The sequence below is a fragment of the Oxyura jamaicensis genome, chromosome Z, assembly GCF_011077185.1.
Source record: "Oxyura jamaicensis isolate SHBP4307 breed ruddy duck chromosome Z, BPBGC_Ojam_1.0, whole genome shotgun sequence".
NCBI classification, from domain to species: Eukaryota; Metazoa; Chordata; class Aves; order Anseriformes; family Anatidae; genus Oxyura; species Oxyura jamaicensis.
The window spans coordinates 47256211-47269498 of NC_048926.1; positions in this window are offsets into that span (position 1 = coordinate 47256211).

The following is a 13288-nucleotide window of genomic DNA, read 5'->3' on the forward strand; positions in this document are numbered from 1 at the left end:
TTATTAGCAGCACCATGTGAAATTAGAGGGGCAGATCTCAGTGGAATAACAGTAAAGGTTATTCTGTTCCATTGGTCACTTTGATATGTGTCCATTGGGAACTAAATGTATCAACATACTAATCATAGAATCATAGAATATCCCACGTTAGAAGGGACCCATAAGGATCATCAAGTCCAACTCCTGGCACTGCACAAAAGTTTAGACCATGTGACTAAGTGCACAGTCCAATCTCTTCTTAAATTCAGACAGTCTTGGTGCAGTGACTACTTCACTGGGGAGCCTGTTCCAGAGCGCAACCACCCTCTCAGGGAAGAACCTCCTCATGACAATCGACCCTAAACTTCCCCTGCCTCAGCTTAACACCATATCCGTGGTAGCCCTTCACCATCTTTGTCGCCCTCCTCTGGACACTCTCCTATAGTTTCACATCCTTTTTGTACATTGGTGCCCAGAATTGCACACAATACTTGAGGTGAGGCTGCACCAGCACAGAGTAGAGCGGGACAATCACTTCCCTCGACCGACTAGCAATGCTGTGCTTGATGCAGCCCTGGCTACGGTTGGCCCTCCTGGCTTCCAGGGCGCACTGCTGGCTCATATTCAGCTTGCTGTCAACCACAACCCCCAGATCCCTCTCTGCAGAGCTGCTCTCCAGCAACTCATCACCCGGTCTATGTACGGCCAGGGTTGCTGCATCCCAGGTGCAGGACCTGGCACTTGCTTTTTTTAAACTTCATGTGGCTGGTGATCGCCCAGCTCTACAATCTGTCCAGATCTCTGGTCACTGGAATTTAACCATGTGACTATGTGGTTTGCAGAAAAGGGCACTAACTTTTTAAAAAATAAATAGTTGTCATTGACAGTGTATTATCGTTTGAATACTGTTTGGCAGTACCTCTCCTGCCCTACTACTGTTGCTAACTGGCTTGTGGAAGAATAGAAACTAGACAGAACTATCCCATTTTTCTAACATCTATTCTCAGTTCAAAACTGTGTCACAGGCATACCTGAAGGTTATAATTCAATTATTTCTTCATGATAACTAAATAAAGTTAATTGGAGTATGGCCCACTTAAGTTTCAACAACTAGTCACTATCAGTTTGTGGTTAAAATAGTGAATAGTGAACCAAGAAGAAAATGCCAAGATCAACTTTTATTTATTTATTTTGGTGCCTTACAGAGCAAAAAGCAGTTCATTGATCTAGTTACAGAATTTCACCTCATTCTAAATTGTGCTAAAATATTACATTATTTAGCTGTTAATGCAATTGTAATAGTCTGTCATTGGATCTAGCTGCTAAAAGCTGGAGTAGACTGGATGCACGTTTTCTTAGGAAAAGAATAAAAGCCAAGTAACCATTACAATGGGTGCATTAATTTTACATTACTTTTACAAAATACTTCGACAAAGCCTTGCATTTTTCTTTCACATTTTATGTCCAAAACAAGGTTCACATGTTTTTGACTAAGTAGGAAGTGTTTTTTTTTGTTTTCTTTTGGCTCTGGTGCTTTACCTAGGGTTTCATAGTGTCTGCCAAATAATCTGTATACCAGTTTTTGCCTAGTAGAGGGATTTCCTGTGGTTGACAGTCATGCTTCCTTCCAAATGACTTCTGACATGCTTTGTCCCCCAACAACCTCTTACTGGTCTGGAATTATGCTTTATAATCAAATGTAAAGGTCTTTGATACACATGAAGTCAGATACATGGCACTAAATTCAGAGTCCCACTTCTAGTTTTTGTCTCTTGGGTAGACAATATATTGTGGCTACTGTTATTACTGAGCACAGTTGTATTAAGATACATTAAACAGTACAGAACAGCTTAGTCACTTTTACATTTTGCATAGTTCAGCAGAACTCAGAACACATTGATAGTTCCAAAGACAAGGCCAGCAGAAAGTTTTCTGCCCTCTTCTGTAAGCTTGTAGGAGGCTGCCTCACATAATGCTGATAGGATCTGTGAAAGCGACAGCGTCCAAGGAACATACTGAAATATATGTATGTGTGTACGTTTCATGTTTTAAATGCATTTTAAATACATTTACTCTTTCATGTGACTGCAATTTTTGGATGACTTGCAATGGAAGGAATATTCAGGCTTGCATATTTTAGCCTTTGGGTCTCCTATCTAGATGGTTCCTCTGGGAGCTCTGGTTAAAAAAAAAAAGAAAAGACAAACAAAACATTCTTATGCTAGAATGTGATAGAACCATGGTAAAATACCTAGGCAGAAAATAGTGATGGTTATCAAAACCACCATTTTCACTAGGAATAGGAAAAATGAAATTAACACATTTTTCATTGCACCTTTGAGATTTTGAGATTTGGGCTTAAGAATAATGATTTAAAGTACTTACTGCCACCTTGGGAATTTCTTAATTAAAATTAACTATGTATAATCTTTTAATATAAGTTTAATCTTTCATTTTGCTTGTTAAGATCAGATGCCAGTAGGAGTCGGCTCTAGCAGTTCCATGTCATCTGTGTTGGCAATAGTAATAAATTTAGGGTTGCTCATTTGGTTCTGTCAGATTCTATGAAGATGGAAACATAAATAAGTGAACCCAAACAGAGATGTATTTAAGTCTTCTACCTCCTCAATTTCATTGAAAATTCCCTAAATCAAGTTCAACATAATTCATGACTCTTTGAGGTCTGTCACTGTGCATTGAAGAAACTCCTATGGAAAATGTTTCTATCATATAATAATAGAGGTAATAATAATTAATCACAGTGGTACAATCCCAAATAAGTAATTCAACCACAAGTTTAAATAATTCAGCACAAGAGTGTTCTCAGACTCCTGCAACACCGGGTCTCCAACAAGAGTCCTGACAATTCAAATAGACAAAGTACTACAGGCAGGTGATGAATAAGACACAAGTATTGTCCTGAAAATATCTGTGCCATGCTGACACTGCAGTTGTGCCTGTGTAGATTTGTAAGATGTTGATAAGTGAATAGATCCTACAGGATGATAAAGGATTGTTTTGTATAGTCAGTAGCTAATCTTCTCATACTAATAATCTGAGATGTAAGTATAGGGCATCAAAGAAAACAATTTTCAGACTTTTATCCATACCATGTGAATGTGCAGTTCCTGTGTAAATATAGAATTTACCAGTATTACTATTCTTGGATCAAAATGATATTAAAATAAATGATTTTAAACAAATAAGTGGATCTTAATGAGGCTCTTTAGTGAGGTTTTGTACTTGGGGAATTTTGGTTTGAAATGCACCCACGTTACTAACAGGACTGGTTGAGGCTTTGTCTTTCATTTAACAGATAAACTTCTCTGCCTGGACACAAAAGAGGGTATTTTGAGTCAAGTTTCATTTTTGCAGCCATCTACTCATTATGTTTATTTCTCACTCTGAGATTAAAAACAATTTTCTGAGCCTTGAAAGGTAACTTGGGTTTCCAAATCTGTTCCACAAGTAACAAGGGCTCTCTGCTCATCGTTTCTCCTGGAATAACATAAAACAATAAATGCTGTCTCTAGAGACTGAGATGTTTGAAGGCTGCTCTGGAACTCCAGGTAAGCTGATGCAATGCCAATGCATTCTGTGACCCAGTGTGTATGTGTACGTTGAAGGTGTGCAGCTGCATCATTGTCAGTTACACCAAAGCAGAATTCCATGGTATAAAATTAGGTGTATTTTTCCTATGGCTTCCTAAGGTAGCTATGACATGTAGTCCTATGTGGTGAACAGAACAAAGACTGGAAGGGCAGGCAAAGAGAATGATTTGAGTTCTTGATTGTATCCTGGTGTCCCAGTCCTTGTTTGCTTATCTGTGCTAACACACACATCTTCTGTAACCCTGGTTCCATATTCAGTTACTCAGTGATGCAGCTAGTCTGTGCTTATGGAGAGCACTGCTTTTGCTAAAACCCTTAATTAACATCTATCAATTGCTTAGTGTTCATGTTAACAGTGTCTCAGTTTAGATTTGAAGTTGACACATTATCACACTCATTTAGGAGAATAGGCATTGCCTTTTCCAAGTGGTAACTCTTTTGAAATCTAAACAATTGCACATTTAAGCTCACACAAGAATTTGAATATATGTGGAGGATTTTACTGTGTGTGTGGTGCAGAAGGAGGAGAGAGCACGTGCAGAGACCGAGGCAGAAGCATCCCACATATAGAAACAAGAAATGAACTGTTTGACGTACAAGTAGCTGTAACTACAGTTGTGAAAGAAACTGCATCTCCTAGCAAATGCCCCAAACCAAACAATTTTCTGGCATGGAAGCGGGCCTGTACATGCTTTAAACTGGGTCAGGGGCACAGCAGCATTGTGAGCAAGAGCTGGATTGAGCTTCATGAAGGTAGGTGGAGGTTGTATGGCTGTGGGAACAGCTATTGGGGTGGAAGCAGTACACTGGAACTAAGTTTCTTTCCACACAGATACTGCTCTGCCATGTCAGGACCCTTTGCAGAGCAGTTTTTGTCTGCTATAAATTTATATAAACCCTAGTACTGCTTTAAGTCGGAGTTTGTATTCACGGAGGTTTGAAAATCTGTTGCTCTCTGTTCTCTAGTACAGCTGAAGAAATGACCCGCTTCTGCCTGACATGGACCTGCCAAGTAGACTGTTCACTACACAGCATATTTTGTGTAGCGATGCACAAAAGTATAATAGCTTAGACTTAACAATTAACTTCTTAACAATTTGTGTTCTGTTCTTCAGTTGTCTGCTCTGCTCACCTTTGGAAAAGCCAGAGAATGGCAGCCTGGAAATCCAGGTAGAATGCTTCTTGCTCATCAAACAAGCCACCCTTTATAATCTGTTTACCAGATTTGTTTTGTAAAGAGTTGGCACATTTATTCTTTGAAAGAAGACAATGGGTTTGAGTTATTTGTTTTCAATCCCACCCTAGAACATTCTTATGTAATTGTTGCATGCCAAAACAAAACTCAGCAGAAGCTCTGAGGACACTAGGTGCTATGTGAAAAGTATTTGATCTGCTAGAGCTTAAAGGAAAGAATTTGATGGGGCAATTATGTGCAGTCTGGGTAATCCCAGCAGTATTCATTGACAAAATGTAGTCAGCAAATAATTTTAGTCACCAATGTGGAGATTCAGCAGCAGGAGACAAGCTTGGTCCTTTGCTTTGCAAGGTGAGAGAAGGAAAATGTGGCAAACTGCATTATAACCTCCTCTCCCTGCCCTGTTCTGTGCCCAGATTGTGAAGTCCTATCTCTTGACCTTCTTTCAGAGTTCAGACTTTGCTTCTAAATCCTTAATGGTTTACTTCAAAAAAAGATTCACAGTTCCTGAGGACTTTTGAGAACAGATATTTCAATCTCACCAGGTATCACACTACACTAAATACAAGGAGAGTTCAGCTTAATGCAGGTATTAGCCCTGGAACAGTTGTTACCTGCTGGTTTTCAGCATATAACCTTTTCCATGTGTTTCTCCTGTTCTCGTTATCCATTTTTATCACTCTTCTATTTATCATTTACACTAAATTACACCAGCTCCCAAATTTCTATACATTAGTAATAGAAAACCAAACAGGCTTGTTTTGTTTATACTAGGTGTATTTTACCATGTATGGTTATAAGTAAAACTGTTATTTTTTGTTCATTTGTTTTGAGTTAGTCAGAAATTTAAGCCAGAAAAATAAGTTTAAAATTGATGATCCATATGTGTGTCTGCTTTATGCATGCAGAATTATGGTTTATATGATTTGATACCTTTTTATATATAATTTGATATCTCTATAATTTTTATATAATTTGATATATTTTCTTCTTCACAGTGAGGGTGACAGAACATTGTAACAGGCTGCCCATGGAGGTTGTGGAGTCTGGGATATTCAAGACCTGTCTGGACATCTATCTGGGCAAACTGCAGAGAACTGTTAATCAGAAGAAGGCATTTCTCATTTGTATTAGTTACCCAAATTAGGAGGATATGTAACAAATAAACCATTTAATTACAATAACACCAAAAAATAAATCACAGGATCCTTTTGGTTGGAACAGACCTCTAAGATCATCAGGTGTAACATTTCTTTAGCATAGCACTGCCCAGTCCACCATTAAACCATGTCACTAAGCACTACATCTACATGTTTTTGAAGATCTCTAGGGATGGTGACTCAACTACTTCTGGGCAGCCTGTTCCAATACTTCACAACCCTTTCAGTGAAGAAATTTTTCCTAATATCCAACTTAAACCTCCCATGGCACGATCTAAGGCCGTTTACTCTTGTCTTGTCACTTGGTGCTTCAGAGAAGAGCCTCACCTCACTACAATTTCCTTTAAGGTAAGTGTAAAGTACGTTAAAGTCTCCCCAAGCCGCCTTCTCTCCAGGCTCAACAACCCCAGCTCCTTCAGCCAATCCTCATCACACTTGTGCTCCAGACCCCTCACCAGTTTTCTTGTCCTTCTCTGGACTCGCTCCAGCACCTCAACATCCTTCTTGTAGCGAGGGGCCCAAAACTGAATGCAGTACTCGAGGTGCAGCCTCACCAGAGCCAAGTACAGGGGGACAATTACTTCCCTAGTCCTGCTGGCCATGCTGTTTCTTATGCAAGCCAGGATGCTGCTGGCCTTGGCTACCTGAGCACACTGCTGGCTCACATTCAAACAGCTGTCCACCAATACCACCAGGTCCTTTTCTACTGGACACCTTGGACACTCTTCCCCCAGCCTGTAGTTCTGCATGGGGTTGTTGTGTCCCAAGTGCAGGACCCAGCGCTGAGCCTTGTTGAACCTCAGACAGTTGGCCTTGGCCTATCCAGAGCCCTCCTACCCTCAAGCAGGTCAATGCTCACACATACCGTGGTATCATCTACAAACTTACTCTTGGTGCACTCAATCTACTCGTCCAGGTAATTGATGAAGATATTGAAGAGAACTGGCCCCAACACTGAGCCCTGGGGGACATCACTAGTGACCAGCCTCCAGCTGGATTTATCTCTGTTCACCACAACACTTTGGGCCCCACCACCCAGCCAGCTTTTAACCCAACAAAGCATGTGCCTGCCCAAAACATGAGCAGCCAGTCATGCTGATTTATTGATATATTCATGATCACACTTTTTTTAATCAGTAATTAATCACTACTGGATTTTACTCCTAACTTTCACCACATTGAAAAGCCCTCTTTCTTCTTGTTTGTCTGGAAAAATTAAACTGTTTCTTGATAGTCTATTGCACTGAAAAGACACATCAAAGATTTTCTAAGATGTGAACCTCAGTCTGCCCCCTGAAGCAGAATGATCCTGAGAAGGCAAGGCTATCTTCAAAAACAGTGTCATTGTAGGTCAGGGAGAATATGGACTCATCAAACTTGCACCTCATTATGGCCTTCCGAGATTTAAAAAAGGCAATAAAACTATGCCATTGGATTTTTAACAGCTTTGAAACACAAAACCTTTTTCAACCATGAGAAATTGCCCAGGATGATGTATCACTTATTGGAAGAAATGTTTTACATTTTTCCATGAGTGATTGCATAAAGATCAAAATTTATTTGATTCCCTTAAATCTGATTTCAAAGTGCTCCAGTAAAATTGGTTGTCATTCTTTCTTTATTTCTCTGAATAACAGTTCAGAGTTTCTGAACTGAGATGCCCTCCAAGGTCTGATCCATATGAGAATACTTCCAGTGGCTTCTCAGCCTTCTGTTTTACCACAGCAGGAAATCTGTTACTGTGTGTAAAATAAAAGCAACTGTGAAACAGTGCTTCTATTTAAAATGAATGTAGCAGTTAATCTTTTTTATTTTCTCAGCTTTTTTCTCTCTAGTTCAGATAGTGAGATATTACCTTATTCATGTGAGATATTACCTTTTTCATTACCTTATGCATGCATGTCTGACACTATTCACAGCACTGAGGAAGTTAACTCAGCACCATGCTGTCTCAGGTGAGAGCACTGAGGTATACTATGATAAAAGAACAGCTAAATAGATAGATTCATCAACTGTTTGGAAGGCACACATACGAAACCAGACAGATTCTTGAAGAGAAATTCTCCTGTATGCAAGAGCAGAGTTGATTGCCCCCTTAACTTAAATTTAATGCTGAAAAGCAGATTTAAGTGGGTTTAAAATAATTTAAGGATTATATTTAGCATAACAACGATATTTATCTTTCCCTCCTTGTGCTGACATCACTGTAGTTATGATACTGATTTCTGGTGACACTGTTTTCTCTGTTAACCCCTAATGAATATCTCCAGAATTTACATAAACATTAACCATAATTTTAGAGGAAAATAAAATGTGTAGCAGCTCCCATTATATAACAAAGTAACTATTATTCTCCACTTAGAGTGTCCAAGTTCAAGCATTTTTATCAGCATGCTCAGAAATAATGATTCCTGTCCGTGTATATTCTGAATGTGGACCAGAAGTGTGCTCTTGTGTTACTTGCACTAAGTGGAAATTCAGCTGGGCTGCTGTAGACCATAATAATAGAAAATGCAAATCAATGGAAGGAACATCGATAAAAAGCAGATTTTTAAAATTATTATTATTTTTTGCTCTTAGGACTCATAACAGCAAAGTGGATAGTAAAGCATTGTTCTAACTATGAAACTAGCAAATGGATTCACAAATGGAAACTAGTAAGCACAAGAAAAATAGCAGATTCTGGGGCAGATTTTTACAGTTCTGTTCTTAGCCTTCAGTTAAACATGATTCGTTCACTAAGAACATTTTTTTTAATTTTTTTATAAAAAATAAAAAAAAATTTTTTTTTTTTTTTTTTTTTTTTTTTTTAGTTTAGTCTAGTAGAGAAATCTTTCCTTCCAAACACTAGAAGCTGCAAAGCTGTAAACTAACCAGGGAAATAATGACTTAAAGGTTGTTCTTAGCAACAAAATAATGAACATTATTTAGTGGCTAAAACCTTTTTTTTTTTTTTTTAAACATTGTTCCAAATTGTTCCAGTAGCCAAATCCAGTGAATGCAAGGCAGCAGATAAAGGCTGCTGATTTTTTATTATTATTATTTATTTTTATTTTATTTTATTTTTCTGCATGGCTCTGTTTTCATTGTCTTCTTTTGTAGATAAATCTGCCTGTTTTCTGTGACTGTTAACCTTGATCTTTTTTTTCTCAAACACATAATTCAGCAAGAAATTATGAATTATTTTTGACATTTAGTCTTTGGCTATTTTTATTTCTAAATCTGCTTTTCTTGAAGTCTGCTAAAGACTAACCCTAAACTAAAGATCTCATTTGATGGTAAAATGGCGCCAACATTTTGTGCATGTCTAGTCACATCCATCCAGATTTCACCATCATCAAAACACCAGTCATCCAAACAGTCCTGGGAAGCAGCAGATACAATCTGTATTCATTTTAGTGATGGGGAAAATAAAGGATAATAAAACTGACTGGAAAGGTTCCTCATGAAGTCTGTTGCAATATCAGGGCCTGAACACAAACTGTGGTGGGATTTGATTCCTAAGCCAGTAGTTACCAAGCTATGCCTGTGGACTCGCTGCAGAATTAGGGTAAATAATCTATAGGTGATCCACAAAACTATATTGCTTTGATAAAGCTTTCCATTACAAAGTTGTTAGTAAGGGAGTGTGAAAGGTTATGCTCTCCTGGGTTAAAATCTTTGGAAAGCATCGTATTTTGCTGTGGATATAGCATAGTCAGAAAGCCTATAGCTGTAATTGCTAAACAAATTTGTGTCTTCATGAATCTATGTTTTTCTCTTGAGAAAAGTATGAACAAAAAACATGATAGCAAGACGTTGTTTAAATGAACCCAGAGCACCAAAGGTATGCTATTTAAGAAAAAAAAAAAAAAAAAAAAAAAAAAAAAAAAAAAAAAAAGGAGGAAGGAGAGAATACAAAGATAATGGATGCAGACCCCGCAGGTAGCTTATAACTTTGTTCCAAAGAGACGGACACACATTTTTTCCAGGATGCATGCTCTCAGTCTTGCCCAGGCAGACTTTTGGTAGAAGCAGCTTGTGCCTGGGTTTTTATCTCTGTGAAAGCAGGAGCCAGCACTGCTGTGTGGGAGCAGGAGCAGCAGGAGCAAATCCAGCAGAGCAGGAAGAACCAAGCATCTGGGGCCTGGCTGCTGAACAGAGGGCTTGGGGAGAGATGGGCAGAGAGCATAAGGCTGGCGGCTCAGGGTGAAGAACTTAGGGAAACAGTACAGAGGGATAGGATGATCCATGATGGAAGAAACTGAGTTTTGGTCTTGCAACCATGTGGTTTTGATCTGGGATGCACCGCTGGTGTCAGGACAAGGGATTAGAGCCAAAGAGGCAGGGGGCTGTGTGTTACAGGAGGGTCCAGAAGCAATGGGGATGGGGCCAGGCTGCCTCCACATGCCCTATGGTGCCGTGCTGCAGCGAGGTAGCCAAGGACGCACAGCTCCAGTGGGAGGCACAATATCCAACACAATAAAAGTAGCTGTTATTTAGAAGTGCTTGCTCTCTCATCCATTGTATTAATCTGAAAGACATGCTATGTGAACATGGCTTCTTTTTGTGCGCATTGGTCTGTTAGATAGTCCTTTTATCTCCCATCTTACCTCTCCAGCAGCCAGCTGGATCTTCAAAGCACCACTAGTTCTCTGAGCAAGACATTGCTTGCTCATTCTCTATTTGGCCTCCATTCCAAGTACATTGAAACTGAGACGGTCTGAATAAAGACCTCATAGGTAGAGGTTTTACTTAGTGGCTGCAGTTCCTACCAACATTCATATATACATAATTTATTTATATATACACATACGCAAAGATATATACACAAATACGCATAAATACACACACATATATACATCAAAGCAGAATGGGAGATAAATCATTTTAAAACCAAAACATTGCTGGTTTAGTGTATTCCTATGTATTTTTGCTGTGGTGGTTTACTGCTGCTCTCACAGTGGTTAGCAGCACTGGGAATATTCTTCTACAGTTGAGAAGAAAATAATATAGTAATACTTTATGTTAGTAATATTAATAAGTAATATGGCAGCCATGGTGGGCCAGTCTCCACCTCTATACGATGGACTTTCAGTACAGTCTGTAAAAAATGTACATCTTCTCAAATGAATCTCATCTCTCCTGCAGCTCTCTACACTATACTGTGGGAAATCTCTCAGGAGATGTGATCTGAACTAGTTAGTCTAAACGCTTGTTAACAGAAAAGAAAGGGTAATCTGAAAGCAAATCAGTCCTAGTCAGATTTGGCTCTCACAGGCCTAGCTCTGTGTCTTAGCTTCTAGGCTAAAACACTAAAATGTGATGTTTTTCCCTGTCTTCCTCCAGCAAAGAGAGTCTTGAGCTCAAGTGCCTGACATTTACAAGTATCTGGTTCTGGGATCATAGCCTCACAGGTTTACTCCCAGACAGCACACTGAATTTTTTAGCCACGACCAAGTCCTGATCTTGCAGCACACGAGGTTTTCTCAACTCAATGACGTGAGCACATGAAATGTGCTTTCGGGAGGCTGTAGTGAGACTTGCAGCATTATTAATTCGACCAGGCTAGCACTAGGACTGGAGCTTGCCGTTTTCCATTTCAGCGATTACCCACGAGAGGGCAATGTCATCCTTACATTCAATTCCTGAGTAGCAGAAAACTTCCAGTCTTCGCCATCCGGCATGTTACCCCTTTCTCTGATATCATCATACGCTGTTCACAGAGCTGTTCTTACCTAAATAGATCTACTTAACAGTATGCTTATGAATCATCAATAACCGGAAGGCTACTTGTTGGCAAAGGTGCTGAAACATTAATAACCAGGGGACCATTCACCTGTGCTGGGTCACATAAACCCCCCAATTCTTTTTTGTTACTTGAGTCTCAAACATGTGTGCTCTGCTGGAATCTGTAAGGTGTTTTCTGAATTTATATTTGGCAGGTAGGCAGTTTCAGACTTTAGGGCTGGCCTGCTATCCTTAACTATCGAGCATGTTAGAGGAACACGATCCCCATCTGTGAGTGGTGGGGAATTTTGGGGTGGGAGAGGGTGAGGAGGGGAAGGTGGTAATTACTGTTCAGTGTCCTGGTAACATGCATCAGTGCACACTTACATAAGCTACCCTTTACACTAACCTTGGGTTATTTAATCTATAAGAGCTCTTCCTACTTAACAGCTAGCAAACTATGTTTGCTTATTTGATCCCAAGATGTGCTAGCCAATGCCTAGTCCCTCCATGATGTACACCCATCTCTTTAAAGTTTTTACAGGTAGTTTTTCTTCTCTTAGCCTTTATAGTCACTCTTAGCCTGTTCCAGTCCAGGTTGGGTGGGGCTTTGAGCAATCTAGTCCTGGTGGGAGGTGTCCCTGCCCATGGCAGGGGGTTGGAAATAGATGGTCTTTAAGGTCCCTTCTAACCGGAGCCATTCTAGGATTCCAGGATTCTACATGCAGAGAGGACAAGCTAAGAACATCCATGCCAGGGCTACCATTTTTAAATTTCTTTTTTGCCATCTCACACTTCAGCACATCAGTGCAGTATTGCAACATCCAGCTCCTCTTCATGATTCTCTCCTCACCACAGCAGCAGCAAAGATAAATGGTGTTCCAGAAGAAACACTTCAGCAGAAATCCACGTCAAGCACACATCTCTCTGTCTTGCATGAGGCATTTAATATCTTCCAGGATCGAGACTACACAACTTACCCAAGAGAGCCTGTGTCACCTCCAGGGTTAGGCATCAGGGCTTCCTGGCTCCAGGCCTTTTGTTTTGACATAGGACTTTGGAAAGGAAACTGTAGGCAAATTCTGAGGAGGAGTACTCAGCCTTACAATTGGTGAAGCTCCCACAATAGTTTGCTTAACTCAGAACAGACATGCTGCATATTTTAAAACACTAAGATCAAGGGAAAAAAAAAAAAAAAAAAAAAAAAAAAAAAAAGAAAAAAACATTCCCATTTGAGTTCAGGATTCTAATTATTCTATTTTTATTTTTATTTTATTTTTTTTTTTAATATCCAAAAGCCTTCCTGAAATAAAGAGAAATACTGAAACTGGAATAAGTTATATTTCTCTGAGATTTTTCTGGAATTTTGTAATGTAAAGATTTGAGAACCAGGAAAGTCCAAAGTGCTGATGTTTTCTTTTCCAACATTTGAAAATGTTCCCAGCAGATGCCTTTGTTTGCATTCCTTGATGCCATTTGCCATTGTAGATAATGTTAATTCAGTGGATGGAGTGATTATTCTGTTAGTGATGATCTCTGAAAGGAACTTTGTTGTCTTACTGTGAACTTACTGTGAACAATACACTGTGGTCTCTCTTGGCTGTTTTGTCGTTTTGACTGCCTCAAAGACCATT